General features: G+C 54.7%; 1 protein-coding gene across 4 annotated transcripts in view; it reads right to left on the bottom strand.

The window, feature by feature from the left end:
• SHANK2 (SH3 and multiple ankyrin repeat domains 2) overlaps positions 1 to 14,832 on the bottom strand; it is a 494,838-nt gene that overhangs the window by 454,136 nt on the left and 25,870 nt on the right. For all 4 annotated transcript variants that reach the window (XM_064492018.1, XM_064492014.1, XM_064492017.1 and 1 more), the window contains exon 2: positions 13,646 to 13,746. The gene's annotated coding sequence lies outside the window, so the exon portion shown is untranslated. The remainder of the gene's footprint in view (positions 1 to 13,645; positions 13,747 to 14,832) is intronic.

Raw genomic sequence — 14,832 nt, 5'->3', positions numbered from 1 at the left:
CACAGGACTTAATTACCAACCCGGCCACCAAAGGTAGGCATCGCCCCTCCCCCAGCTGTGAACTCGGACATCAGAGAATGTCCAAACTCAAGGACAATTGCGGGGATGATGTCCAGTCCAGTGGGGTCCAGCTAACCCAGCACCAGGCCTGCTCCCATCCCACGTCAGCCTCGGACTGAGCCTTCTGGTATGGAGATGTGAGCTTGCACTTGGCCTTTCTACGCTGTGAATTCTGTGGAGAACCCAAGCAGAGTGGATGCGGGGGCTGGGGGCATGGCCTCCGTAACCCTGTTGGGGTCTCCCCCAGTGGAGGGAGCCTGCAACCTGCAGACACCGGTAAGGAGTCGTCTGTGATGCTGGAAGCGGCTCCAGCGGAGTGGTGGGAGCACTTCACCGCAGAATAGAGGTCTAAGAAGACAGGGACAGTAGGACCCTTGCCGCCCTGATTAGCGGCGAAGGGGATGGGCGGCTGGCCACACCCCTAGTCCAGACCCACGGACCCCGCCTGGCCTGCGTGTCCCTGAACCTGGGCTCTCGGTGGACAGAATGTTTTTACTCTGCGGTGTTTGTTCCATAGATTTTCAAAGCTGGTCCTTGCCACCCCACAGGATTCCAATGGGGTTCCTCTATCTCACTGAGTGCTTCCACGTGGGTGGGTCCAGGTGTCAGACAGGTCACGAGGGGAGTGGCTGAGGCTGGACTGGCCTCAGGGCACTGAACCCCAGCTCTGAGCTGGCTGGAGACCCTCAGAGGGCAGGCAGTGTGAGTTCCAAAAGAAGAAGTAAGACCGGGACAGACCAGCCCTAGGCTCCCGCCTGTGACCCTATGTTAAATTAGGAGTCCCTGCCCTGGGCTCCGTCCAGGCTGGGGGCGGGGAGGGGGCAGCCCCACAGCACAACTGGCTCTCAGTAAAAACCTGAGAATAGGTGCCAGCAAGGACAGAAGGCGCAGGACCACCATGTGGGCGCAGAACGGGTCCTTCCTCCCACACTGGTGACACTGCTCAACGAGGGAAACGGGACAGTCGGGGAGCGCGGCAGGACCAGGAAGGCTACCCTAGCTGCTTGCGGGTAAGGGCGCTGGGAGAGCCAGCCTCCCCTAAGACTTGGGGCTTAACGTCTGTTCACAGCTCTCTCAGCTCCCGGCAGCCTGCAAAGTGGGTCCCGTGATCACTGTTTTTTTATCAATAGGGAAATGGAGACATAGAGAGGGGGTGGGGGGGAAACAGACACTAATGAACTCATCCACAAAACAGAAACAGACTCACAGATACAGAAAACAAACTTATGGCTACCAGGGAAAGGGATAAACTGGGAATTCAAGATTTGCAAGTATTAGCTACTACATATAAAATAGATGAACAAGTCTCTCCTGTACAGCACAGGAGATACATTCAATATCTTGTAGTGATCTCTAATGAAAAAGAATATGAACACAAACACATGTATGTATACGTATGACTGAAACATGCTGTAACCAGAAACTGATGCAACAATGTAACTGACTATACTTCAATTAAAAAAACAAAAAAGAGAGGAAACTCACCTAAACCAGAGAGCGGACGCACAGCAGAACCAAGCTCTGCTCTTGGACCCACAGCCCACACTCTGAAACACTGCTGCGCAGGGAAGGGTGGCCTCAGCGGACCGGGGTGTCCGCCCCCTCGCTGGGCTCCTGGGAGGACACCTCTGAGCCCCTGCAGTGTCTTCCTGAGAAGCTGGTTTTAAACGTGGGGCCTTGAGCCACATCAAGCCATTTACACTCGTGGCAGGATTCATGGTGGGCTTGACCTCTGGAGGGGCTGGAAACTGACGTGGGCCATGCAGACAGATGTTCAGCCACGCCCACAGACCAACTCCCAGGAACATCCTGACTCCCAGCTGCAGTGAGCACCCCGTCGGCAGTAGCTCACGTGAGCTGCCACGCAAGGTTTGTGGGAGAACCCCGTGCCCTCTGTAAGTCTCCTCGGGGACCAGAGAGCTGGAAGCTGTCACCTGGTGTCTCCTGGACCCTGGCCCACGAGCCTGCGCGTTGGCTGATTTGAGTCTGCAACCTTCTGCTGTAACAAGGGTACCACACCAGATGTGCTGAGTCCCGTGACTTCGTCCAAAGAACCACTGACCCCAAGGGTGGTCTTGAGGGCCCCTGAGCCAACAGCCCTAATAAGTGGCCGCAGTTCTAAGGAGGAGGGCTGCCTGGCGAAGGTGAGGAAACTGGGTTCATTTACCAGAACGTAAGCTGCTTTCACGCAGGGGAAAAGTAAATCCCCCCAAACAACCAAAAACTGCCCAGAGCGAGTCTAGAGAACGTTCACTCCCAGGGTAACCAGGGGACCAGGGCAAGGGCCCTGGCTTGTGAGCACTCTTCCTGGCTCGAGGTGGTGGTCCTTGCAGGGACGACCCCCCAGGCGGGTAACAGGAGCCAACCCCGCTCCCCGTCGGCACCGCCCAGAACAGCTGCCAGTTCCCTCTGTCAGGCGCGCCTATGCCGGGCAGGGTCCCACATCCCCCTGGACCAGGTCTTGGGTGACAGGCTCCCACGGGGAGCTGCAGGACAAGGTGCTGCCCGGGACTCCTGCGGCAGGCATCTCTCTCTCACACTCTCACACACACACCCCTAATCTCTCCCTGGATGCCCTGGACCATGCAGAGCAGTCCTAGGGAACGGATGCAGGATGCAGCCACTCTAGGAGCACCATCTCCCCACTGGCCCGTCCATGGGACACTGCCAGGGCTGCCAGGCAGAGGAATGGACCCTGGGACCCGCTCCCGCTCAGGACAGAGCTGCAGGCAGGCAGGGGACAGCGGCCTGAGTGAAGCTGGCCCGACTGAGGTCTGCATCACCCTGGCCTCCCCACACCTGTTTGTGGGGATGAACTGTAAAGTAGCCCAAGTCAGCTGCCCAAAGGTTCCTGAAAGGGGGTGGGGAGGCTAGGTCTTCTCCAAGTTCCAGCAGAAGCGAAGTCCCTCCCCTCTGCACCCACCAAGCCAGCCCTGAGGTGGTCTGGATCAGGGGTGTGTGCTGTGCACCACCATGTCGGCGGCAGGGCGTGGCAGCCTGCAGGGTCACTTGGAGGGCGGGGAGGGTGTCCACAGAGCCACATCCAGAGCCATTTTCAGTGGCTGCTGCAGATAAGAGAGGCCCAGGGAGGGCTGCCCCCCGGGCTGAGGCTGGGAAAGACGGGCCCCGATCGGCACCAGGGTCCGGCCAGCCTGGCGCCCCCATCCCCATGACCAGTTTCTGTCGTGTGCTCCAAGCCTCTGTGGGGATCTCAGGGTTTCCTGAAGCGAACTCTCTGTGAACATATGAGGGAAGTGGCCAGTGAACCCCTAAACCAGCTCGCAGGCCACCTGCACCATCAGGTTTTGTGCCGCCCCAGAGCAGAGGCTGGCGGGGTCAGCGCGAAAGTCTTCTGCCCTTAACAGGCTGGTGGGTATCTCTGAGGAGCTTCCTCTCCATCACTTACCACAGCTTGGGAGACATCACTGCAGACGTTCAAACACCGGAAGGGCTTGAACTACATTCCAGCGAGGGGGTAGCTGGAGTTTCCCCTGACTGTTTGAGTAAATATTACTTTGAATCTATTTCATGACTGTTTACTCTGAATCTATTTTGTGACAGTTAAACGTCTCTCATTAGCTGAACCGCTCCCTCTAAAAACGGCCCAGGAGACTCAGCACCAGAAATGTGCAACCACCATTTGGGTGGAAAGAATAAATACAAGAAAGGAACAGAGGCGTAAATGTTTAGAGAAAATGGAAACCTGCAGCCCTTCCCCGACCCCTGCCTGCGCTTTTGACAGACAGGTAAATCGCATTATTTTCATCCCTGCAGCTATGGAACCACAGCAAAATTACATACCTTTTCTCTTAATGCTTCCCAAAGACCAGCCTGCTACCTAGGCAAACAGGTGATCATTTGTAATATCATAAAAATGTCAACAAGAAAAAAAGAAAGAAAAAAAGAACAGAGGGGCAATCTGCATTCAGCCGAACACCTGGGATTCTATCTGCAGCAGTCCCAGACAGCAAAACCTCCTACGCCAGGCTTATGTGCTTGTCTTGGTGCATCACACTCTCTCTGATTTCTCCCTCATTCCTTCCAAGGAAAGGTGAAGCCAGCAAGTTTGTGACTCCCTGCAGGGCAATGAAGTCACACAGCAGCCAGCCCTCAGTGCATTGGACGACAGGCCCGCGTCAGCCCAGCCTGGCTGGTGGCTGTGTGATGCCAGGTGCATCCTGGACTGTAACAGAGCAGGGAGCTCTGGATGCCAGGTTCTCAGCAGGTTCCCTCAACACAGCCCCTTCCTTCGGCTGGGGAGAGATCCCAGGGGCCCGCCCCCTCCAGGATTACATCCCGTGGGTCTGCCTGGTGTGAGTGTGGGCTCTTTAGGGGGAAGCGGGGGAAATGCTGCTGAAATAGAATGCAAAATCGTGCGTGCACGTTCAGATGCGCATTCTGCACAGAAGACTCTCCTCAGGTTTTCCCACGCATCTGTGACCCCCAAATGCAAAACAGCTGGTTTCGATCATGCCCAAGAGAACTTTGATTGTAAGCCTCAGTCCCAGGTGTCACCAGGGGCTGTGTTTCCTAAAACCATCCTCTGATAATCAGCACTTAACGCCCAGTGTCACCACCCCAGAAAATTCCTGGTTTGGCTACAAGATTTTTTTTTTTCATTTGAAATAGACACACATATATTTATATTCACATTAATATAACTTTACTCACATTCACCGCCATCTAACTCCTTCCATAATGGCAAGCTGTATCTATGAGCCTCAGTAAACCCAAGCCCACATTGAGACCAGATCCTAACTCACTCCAACCGGCTATTTCCACCCACTTGGCACGGGCTCAGCAGACGGGAGAGACCCAGGCTTCTGTCCAAAGAACCAAGGAGGCAGCCTGCTCCGCCCTGAGAAACCACATTCCACCTGCTCAGCAGCCTCAGGGCTGGAGGTAAAAGCATCTCTAAGGACAGAGACACCAACACATGAGAACGTGTGAGTCAGTGCCCGCTCCTCCCACTTCCTGGGACCCTCGGACACAAAACCGTGTCCAACACAGACCTTCGGGCCAGGGCTGAGCACTGCTGACCCGACTGCCTGCCCACTGCTTGGGGCCGTAGTTTAGGGGGGCTCCCGGGGGTTGCTGCAGCCCTAGAAACTTCCCCACCCCAGGGGAAGCTCAGGATAACAGCTCCCAAGGCTTCTCCAGGCCAACCCACCGCTTTCTGACTCGCTGGTACCCAGCCCTGGACTCAGTGCAACACACATCCATGTCATCAGCTCAGTTTTTAAAACAGTTTGGTTGCCCACAACTTGTGGTCTACATCTACAATGGATTACTACTCGGAGAAAGACAAATGCCGTATATCACTTATATGTGGAATCTAAAAAAAGACACAAACGAACTTATTTATAAAACAGAAATAGATTCACAGACATAGAAAACAAACTTACGGTTACCAGGGAGGAAAGGTCGGGGTGGGTGGGGGATAAACTGGGAGCTCAGGATTAGCAGGTACAAACTACTACATAGAAAACAGATGAACAACAAGGTCCTACTGTACAGCACAGGGAACTACATTCAATAGCTTGTCATAGCCCATAATGGAAAACAGCATGAAAGGCAATATACATATATATATATATATATACACACACGTGTGAGTGAATCACTACGCTGTACCCCAGAAGTCAACACAACATTGTAAACTGACTACACGTCAATAAAAAAAAGAAGTTTGATTTAGATGTAATTCACACACCATACAACTCACCCACTGGAGGGCACAATTCGGTGGGTTCTAATATAATCATGAAGTTGGGTAGAGCATCACCGCCACCAAATCTAGAACATTCTTCATTATCTCAAAAAGAAACCCACACCTCTCAGGGGTCACCTCCCAACACCCCCCACCCACCACCCGGGCAGCCACTCCGACTTACATTCTGTCTCCACAGAAGTGCCTGTTTGGGACATTTTCATATAAAATAAAATAATACTCTACACAGTCAATTCTTTCTTTTTTTCCTTTTCTTCAATGCTCTTCTGCAAAAAGTCTTGCTCTTGGCCAAAGTTACCTCTGCCCACAGGTAGTTCTTTAAGTTCGATGTCTAAGTCACTTCAAAATACGAGAAGGCAACACACCAGAACCACCCTAGCCTAGTGTCCACCTCAAAAACGTTTTTGTTATGTCTTCAGCTTTCACTGAGGTCAAATAGTATTTGAAAACTATTGGGGTTTTTATTTTTTCAAAATCCCAACTGCAAACACTACATGAAAACATTCCTTATAGACTGGAGTGCTAGGAAAAATCTGCTCTCCAGATGAACTAATTATCAGACAAGAGAACTCTGTTACCTCATATTTCCTTTTTCTCCCTGGCTGCCAGGAAGCTCAGAGATAAATACCACATGTGACTGCAAAAACGTGCTCTCATCCCACAGTTGGTCATAGCCTAATGGTCTTTAACCTAGCAGTTACAGTGGAGTTTTACCAGTGCAGCCTGCAGGCAGATTCTTACCAAACTGGATTTCCTACGGACGAGGTCTCAGAATCTGCAATTTAAACCAGATGCCCGAGAACTCTTGTTACTCAGGTCAGGCTCTAAAGTCAAAGTGAAATGACAAGGCCTTTTTCCTACGACTGAGAAGACTTTTATGGAGAAACAAATCTAGTCCTTCCTCTTCCTCTGTCATCTTGGAGTGTCTGTGAGCCGCCTGGATGCTGTCTGCAGGGGCTGCAGTCAACACGGCACATTCAGCACTGAGGGGCCGTTGAAGCGATCCTTGGCTGAGACATTTGGGACACCACCCCTTTCTCGAAACCTCACAGACTCGACCTTGGTCTTCAGGGCATCCCAGCACTTTCCAGGGACACTCCAGTCCACCTAGATCTGTGCGGCCTCCTGGACATCACACAGCCAGCCTGGGGGCTCTGCTCAGCCTGAGGTCGTTCCTGCCTCAGCTCACCTGGTCCCCCTGCTCGCCCACTCCCGCACTGAGAGATGTTTCTCTCCTCACCTGCCTCGCTGGGGAACCAGGTCAAAACCAGAGGAGATGGAGGGAAACCCAGGAGCACTGAGCTGGCTGCCACAGCGGCACCGCGATGCCCGAGGCTGCATCCCACGCAGGGCGCTGGCGGCCGTGGGGGTTCACAGAGAACGTGCCAAGGCGGAGAAGGGGCCCTCATGGGAGGTGGGGACTCTGGGACCCTGTGCTACTGCCTGTGGGTGGGGGGTGGCCTGGCAAGTCCCGACCCCTAGGGCCTCACTTCCTCTGCCCCAAGGAGGGGTGGAGATCCCGGACTGGCCGGAGCAGAATTTACCTGACCAGAAAGACAGAAGGCGGGAGACAGGCGGGCAGGGCGCTGGGCACCCACCTTGACCCCTGGGCCTTAGGAAGCGGGTCTCAGCCCTCAAGGCGTACGTTCGTGGAGGGAGACTTTGATTGTGTGAAACACTCGGGGCATTTCCGTTGGGGGGGGCTGCAGTGTGCAGCCCAGCGTGGAGACAACAGCCAGCACGTCCCCAGTCAACCCAGGACGGGGGATGCTCGGGGCCCACGGGTGGGGGCCTTGCGGGAAGCAGCCTGCACGTGCTGAGCACTGAGTTCAGGGAAGGCTACACCCCTCCCGGCGGTTTATCTGGGGGCACGTTCTGCAGAGGGGCGTCAGGGCGATGGCACCTGCCCTCGTGAGCCCCAAGCCCACTCCCCGAGGTTTCAGTTGGGCAGTGGTGACCTGGGAGAACGCCGTCCAGCATTCCCATGGCGACCAGGCCGCCATAGAGGTCTGCACATCGTCGGAAACCCGAGCCCTGGCCATGTACGCAATGCCCCCATTGCGCTGCCTGCTCGTTGGCAAAGGCTTGAAAAGTGACCCTGTTCCCCAACCCGGCTGAAATCCAGGTTAACGTGGTGTCTGAGTGTGCTGGGCCAGTGTAACCAACAGCCACGTCTAGGCCGCTCACGGCAACACAAACTCATTCTCTCGCAGTCCTGAAGGTCCAAAGTCTGGATCAGATTCACTGGACTGAAATCAAGGTTCTCAGAGCTGGGCCCCCTCCGAAGGCTCTAGAGGAGGGTCCCTCCCGCCTCCTCCGGGCATCCCTGGGCTTGTGGCTGTGTCCCTCCAGCCCCTGCCGCTACTGTCATGTGGCCTCCTCTTCCCCTGTACTCAGATCTCCCTCTGCCTCCCTCTGGTAAGGACTCTTATGATGACATTGAAGACCCAGCTAGATAATCCAGGGTAACCCCCGTCGCAGGACGCTTAACCCCATCACATCTGCAAAGCGTACCGTACAAGGTGGCACACACGCTCCCGGGATGCGGGCCACTTCCCACTGGCCCCACACTTTCACTCCTCCGGGAGATGCCTGGATCCCTCCGGGGGTTAACACAAGCTCAGAGCTGGCAGATCACTCTTGCCTGGGCCTGCCCTTGGGGAGGGGACAGTCACCTGTTCCCGGGGGCCCTGGGTGAGGAGGGAACCAGCTTGTACGCTTTCGTTCATGTGCAAAGAGCAGAAAGACGCCTCGCCCTTTGGAGCCAGACTTCTGGAGAGCATGGTCCTTTCTGGAGCGCTGTCTGCACCCCTCACCTGCATCGCTCCCCGGTTCCCTGCAATCTGAGATGCGGGGGGCTTTGGGTGACCCCCTGGAAACAGTCTCCTTGCGGTTTGCACAGCATCACCTCCTCTCCATGGCGGAGCTGCTGGATGTGTCCGGGTCCCGCGACCTCTCGGATACACAGCCAGCTCCTCCTTCAACGCCCCGGGCAGCGCCAGACTGGGCCTCCCTCTCACTGCCTGGACCTAGCCTCCCCAAGGCCCAGCTCCAAGCCAAGGAAGGCCGTCTCCTAAATCTCTGGCGTTCCCTGTGATGGCAGGAGCACGATGAATGAGGTAAATTCCAGCCCTTGGGGGTCTGACCCGGCCCATCGTCAGCCTTCTGGGGTCCCGGGAGGCTGTGCCTAATCGCAGCCCTCCTGCACCCCAGCAGGAAGGAGTCCCCCATTTGGGCCAGCATCCTACACAAACATCACCAAAGAAAGCCACACAGCTTAACCAAGACTCTGAGGGCTTCAGACCAGGAGGACGCCAGGCGCCCGCACACTGGGTGCTCGTGCCCCGGGGTGTGCGGACAGACACTTCTCAGCACCTGATCACAGAAGCGTGGCTGGTTCTTGGTGCTGAACGTGCCCAGATCATTTGGAACAGGGGTCAGCAAACTTTCTGTCAAGGGCCAGCTGGTAAATATTATCAGCTCTGAGACCACACGGCCTTGGTCACAGCCACTCAACTGGGCTGCTGTGCCAGAGAAGACCCGAGAAGGAGGAAGTGTGGTGGTGTGACAATAAAACTTTATTTACAAAAGGCAGCCCCCAGAATGGGAGGAAAGATGTGCAAACCACGTACCTGGCAAGGGATTAATGTCCAGAACATATAAAGGGCGTTCACCATTCAATAACAAAAAAATCAAACACCTGATACAAAAATGGGCAGAAAAATACCATACGATATCACTTATACATGGAATCTGTAAAAAAAAAAAAAAAGGACAAACAAACTTGTTTACAACACAGAAACGGACTCACAAACATAGCAATCAAAGTTATGGTTCCCAGTGATGGGGGGGAACTGGGTGGGAAGGGATAAATTGGGAGTTCAAGATTTGCAGATACTAAGTAATACATATGAAACAAACAAGTTTATACTGTAGAGCACAGGGACCTATATTCAGTATCTTGTAGTAACTTACGGTGAGAAAGAACATGACAGCGAATACATGTCTGCTCCTGTGTGACTGAAGTGTTGTGCTGTGCACCAGAAACTCACAGAACATTGTGCACTGACAATACTTCACAAAAAGTTTTAAAAAGTGGACAGAGGGCTTGAATAGACATTTCCCCAAAAAATGGCCAATAAGCACATGAAAAGACGCTCAACATCACTGATCATCAGGGGAAAGCAAACCAAAACCACAGTGAGGGACCACGTCACACCCACTAGGACGGCTGCCCCCAGGACAACAGGAAAAAGTGTCGAGGACGCGGAGAAACCAGAACGGCTGGCACAGCTGGTGGGAACATAAAAGGCCGCGGCCACCATGGAAAACGTCACGGCGGCTCCTCGAAAAGTTACCCGTAAGCCACCGTGTGACCCAGCAGGCTGATACCTGCACACCCAGTGCCCAGGCAGCATCACTCACAACAGCCAAAAGGTGGAAACAAACAACCCGAGCGCCCTCTGACCGGTGATGAATAAACAAAAGGTGTTCTCCGCAGAGTGAGTATTATCTGACCTCAGAAAAGAAGGGAATTCCGACACACGCTGCAACACGGACGCGCCTTCAGGACAGCATGTTCAGCAACATCAGCCAGACACGAGAGGACAAATCCCGTCTGACTTCACTCACAGGAGGTCCCTCGGGGAGTCAGACTCGCAGAGACAGAGAGTAGGATGGTGGGGCCAGGGGCTGGAGAGGGGCGGGGGACAGAGTCTCAGCTTGGGCAGATGGAAAAGTCCTGGAGACGGTGGAGGTGGTGGCTGCACAGTGTTGTGAATGTGCCTAATGCCGCTGCCCTGTGCCCTTACACACAGTTCAGGTGGTAAATTTCTGCTGTGTGCTTATTATCACACACACACACAATTCAGTAAAAACAGCTGACAGGCAGGATTTGGTCTGTGAGCCACAGTCGGCCAAGCCCTGATCTGGGACCACACACAGGCACCCAGTTTTGGAAAGAATGGCTTGAGAATCATCACAGAAGACACCCAAGCCCCACCTCTGCAAATCATTTTGGTATGTCACGCCGCCGCCAGGAAAGTCACCCAGAACATCAGAAACTCTCCTACGTCATCTGATTAACCTCTACGGGATGTCTCATTACACCCGCAAGTGGAAAAAATAATTTCAGGCAATAACCACGAACACTTCAGGAAAACCGCATCTTTGAATTCGTCCACTCTAACATCTTGACTCACGGGTGAGAATTCAGAACACTGCCAATTAACTCCGTGACTTTAAAGTGGAACCCTTCTGCCGCTAATGATGCACCATCCTGGCGACTAACTGAAGTACCACTCGAGGGTAATTTCCCGTGTTTTCTGAGTGGCAGCCAGAGGCGATCAGGGCAAAAGGTCTGAAACCCAGAATCCACCCGAGTTTATTACGTGATAAATGTTCCCACTGTAAGATGACGGAGCTGCGGCGCCCACACGGGGGGCATATGTGATGAGTGGAGACCTCCAGGGGATCCAGAGGCCACTGAGGATGCAAGGTCCCTCGGTGGCTTCCACTAGGGCACCTGAGGAGGCAGGAGAAGCAGCTGAGAAGGAGAAGAGCCCAGAGAAACCTCGGCCTGACGGAGAACACTGCCTCCGCGCTCCCCCCACCCAGCACCCCCGGCTCAGGCAAGGTCAGCACCCGAGAGGCGGAAACCCCTCCCCACCCACAGTACGAGGGCCGCCGTCCTTCCCCCAGCCAAGAGGCCCAGGGAGGCTCTCTTGGGGCTAATCTCCCAGTGAACACCTGGTCCCCTGTCCCAGAGATGGCCAACTGCACGGGCCAGAGCCCTGTCCGGTGAACCAAGATTACAGCAAGTCACTCCCGGCCTAAGGGGCTGCCCAGTTCAGCGTTTTCCTTTTTCCTTCCCCTTTTATACATCGATGACCACGGTCCCTGGGACGGGCACTGAAATCTAAATGCCCCCCGCCCACTTGGGGCCGACTGTAAGCGGTTCCCTAAGAACAGGAGGCCCAGCCCTGACGAAGGACCCCAGAGCACGGGCAGCACCCCTCACAGAGCCCGGAATGGTGACAAGCGAAAGCTCAGATACACTGGTCAAGGGTCCCTCACTCGTGGTGAGAGGGCTTGGTGCAGACTGAGGTCAGAGAGGTTCGACCCGGTGGGAGCCACGCGGCACCCCCACCCCGGCCTGGGACAGATGACCCCCAAATGCAGAAACGTGCTGCAGAGTGGGCTTCGCCGCTGCCGCCAGCTGCCACTCACAATGAACGGCAGTCAGTCCCGAGGCCCGAGCCCGAGGACATCAAAGGCAGGCCTTACAAACAGTGCCGGGCAGTGCTGCCCAGGCAGGACCTTCCCTCCAGCCTGCTCCCCTCTACAAGAAAGAGCGGACCACGTCCCCCACTAGAGTCACGTGTCTCATGGGCACCCCTCCCCCCGGGCGGTGAGTGAGCAGGTGCGTGTGCACCAGGGTTCAGACAAGGGGTCCCTGCGGAGGGAGCAGCATCTGACAGCAGCTAAAGGCAGAGGGCAGGACGGCGTGGGCTGGTCCTCCACGGAGCCCCATCACTGTCCGCCTGCCGGGAGAACGCCTGTGTGTGCCTGGGACTGGGGGGAAGGCAGAGGCCAGAGACGCAGCTCAGAGTGCAGGGAGAGGCCACAGCCACGTGGAAAGGATGAACAAACAAGACAGTGTGAGGGTATGAATGGATTTCAGAGATGACTGGAGACCTGGGAGGCTGGCGGTGGGAAACTGGTTAGGAGGCCACCCTCAAAGCTGACGGTGACCCCCAAAAACCAGTGGGCACCAGGACCAGGACCAGGACCAGGGCAAGGCGCCAACAGCCTCACCTGCTGTGTTTATAACCCAGGACATGCATCCTCAATGGAATCTTGGAAGGTGAAATGGATCTTAGTGTTTTTAAGTATAAAGCACAGACACACAAGCAGAACAGAAGCAGATGTACAGCATTTCCGTAGCATTCAAGTTTCATTGCGGTGGACGATTTGGAAAAAGTGTCTAAGATGTCTCCTTGGACAGGCCATTATTTTTTTTAAAAAAGATTGTAAAATAGTGTCCAAGGGGGTGTGGACCTCACACACCTCCCTTTATGGTCCCCAGTAAGTAGGTTTGGGCCGGGTGGCCAGGAGTTGCTCCAAAAAGGGCCCAGTGTGCGTTCAGTCAGGGCTGGACTGAGCCTCTGCCCACCAACAAGGCCGGGCGCAGGGAGCTCAACGGCCGGGAGCCCCTCTCCTCGCCTGAGAACAGCAGTCGTTTCACCTTCCTCTGAGGGTGGTCATGGTAAAGCCTGGCACTCAGGCCACATTCTGCCAATGCCAATTTTAAGCATGTATTACAGATGAAACGATACCAGTGGAGCACACAGTAGGTGCTCAATAAAATGAGCTCTGGGCATTAATTAGACTGTGAGCTGAGGGCATGTCTTGGCTCTGCAAAACCACAGGTCCCTCCATGGTCCCTGCATCAGACACAAACAGGTGTCCTGGGGTCCAAGTAAAGATAGAGGCAGGGCACTTGTAACACCTCCACCGTCTCCCCTGGGCCGCACTGGCCAAGTCCAGCATGGACACGCAGCTGGGACACCTCAGAGCAGAGATGAGGAGCCAGACCTCGAGTCCTGAGCCGTGGTCCCAGTTAGTCCCCTCCAGGTCGCATTAGCCAGGCACCAAGGGGCAGCCTTGTTTTTCCAGCACCGAGGACAGCTCCACCCCACCCTCTCCCCACCCTGACACAAGCACTTGGGCCCTGACTGCGAGGAACTGACCATCTTTTCTGGCCACAGTGCCAAAGGGGTAAGGCGGACCACACTACAGCAACAGCGACTGGCTTACAGGTGACAAGGACAAGGCGAAGATGTTCTAACTCACCAGAGGCGCTGGCAGTCTGGGCCCCACAGAAAGGCTTCTTCAAACAGGAACTGTCTGCACTCTGGTGGGCCGAGGCACAGGGACAGGAGAGATTTCCGGAGCTGCAAGGGACAAGAAGACCAGGGCATGGTCAGACAGAGGCTCCAAGAGGCAGAACGTTGGAACACCCAGAGCATCCTGTATCTCTGAGCTGAACGAACTGCACTCTGCTTCCGGAAAGATGGAGTAGGCAAACTTTTCCCTACTCTTTCCAAGAAGTGCAACTAAAAACCCAAGAGTTGTAAAGAAAAATAAACTTGGAGAGGCAAAGAGAAGAAGGCAGACTGGGAATCAGGGACCCGAGGAGTGGCGCTGTGGTGAGTTCTCTAGGCTGGGGTTCTGCCTCATATCCCAGAGCTAAGAAGCCAGAAACCCAGAAACAACAGTAGAAGCACAAAAAAGCTGCAATGAATGACTGTTCTCTCCAGGCAAAATAAACAGGACACGGCAGCCAAGCATAGACGCTAGCTGCTCTATGCCAGATGCACACCACAGAAAACCTGGGCCCCAGCTTGGCCTGCAGCAGCAAAGGCCAAGAGGGAGCCTGGGCTTCCCCTCGTGTGGCTGTTTTGAGGCAGCCACACCCCACTGGGAGGTCAAATTAACCAAAACACAGAGCTGGGGCTTTCTTCCCCACCGGGCACTAACGAGTCCCCCTCTGGTCCCACTGTATTAGGGCAGGCGACCCGGGGAGGCTGGATTTCCACGTGCACTGGGCACTCCTCCCTCCCCCTGCCGGACTGGGGTCAGAAGAGGAGTAAAGGAGAGTCAGGACTTCCTCCATCACCAACAATAATGAAACCTGCCCCCTGCCCATGGTCTCAGGGGAGACCACGTGGGGAACAAGAACCCCCCAACCCTACCAGCAATTACAAGGAACTCCCCACTTGGTTATCAGCCAAGATCAGCTGAGGACCCTGGACTTCTGCCTCCACCTGGCAATAGTGAGGCGGCAACCCCCTTCCCTTGTGAGAGTGACGTGTAAACGAGCCAGCTAAAACAGAAGGTTCAAGTAGGGTCCACAGTCTCATAACATAACATGAAAATGTGCACATTTCCACTGAAAATCAGTCATCACCTCCAAGAAGCAGGAACATCTCAAATGGAGAAAAGACAACCAAAGGATGACAACACTGAGGGGACAGAGA

The sequence above is a fragment of the Camelus dromedarius genome, chromosome 12 (genome assembly GCF_036321535.1).
Source record: "Camelus dromedarius isolate mCamDro1 chromosome 12, mCamDro1.pat, whole genome shotgun sequence".
Lineage (NCBI taxonomy): Eukaryota > Metazoa > Chordata > Mammalia > Artiodactyla > Camelidae > Camelus > Camelus dromedarius.
Note: the sequence above shows the minus strand (reverse complement) of the source record. Positions and strands in the feature narration are given on the sequence as shown.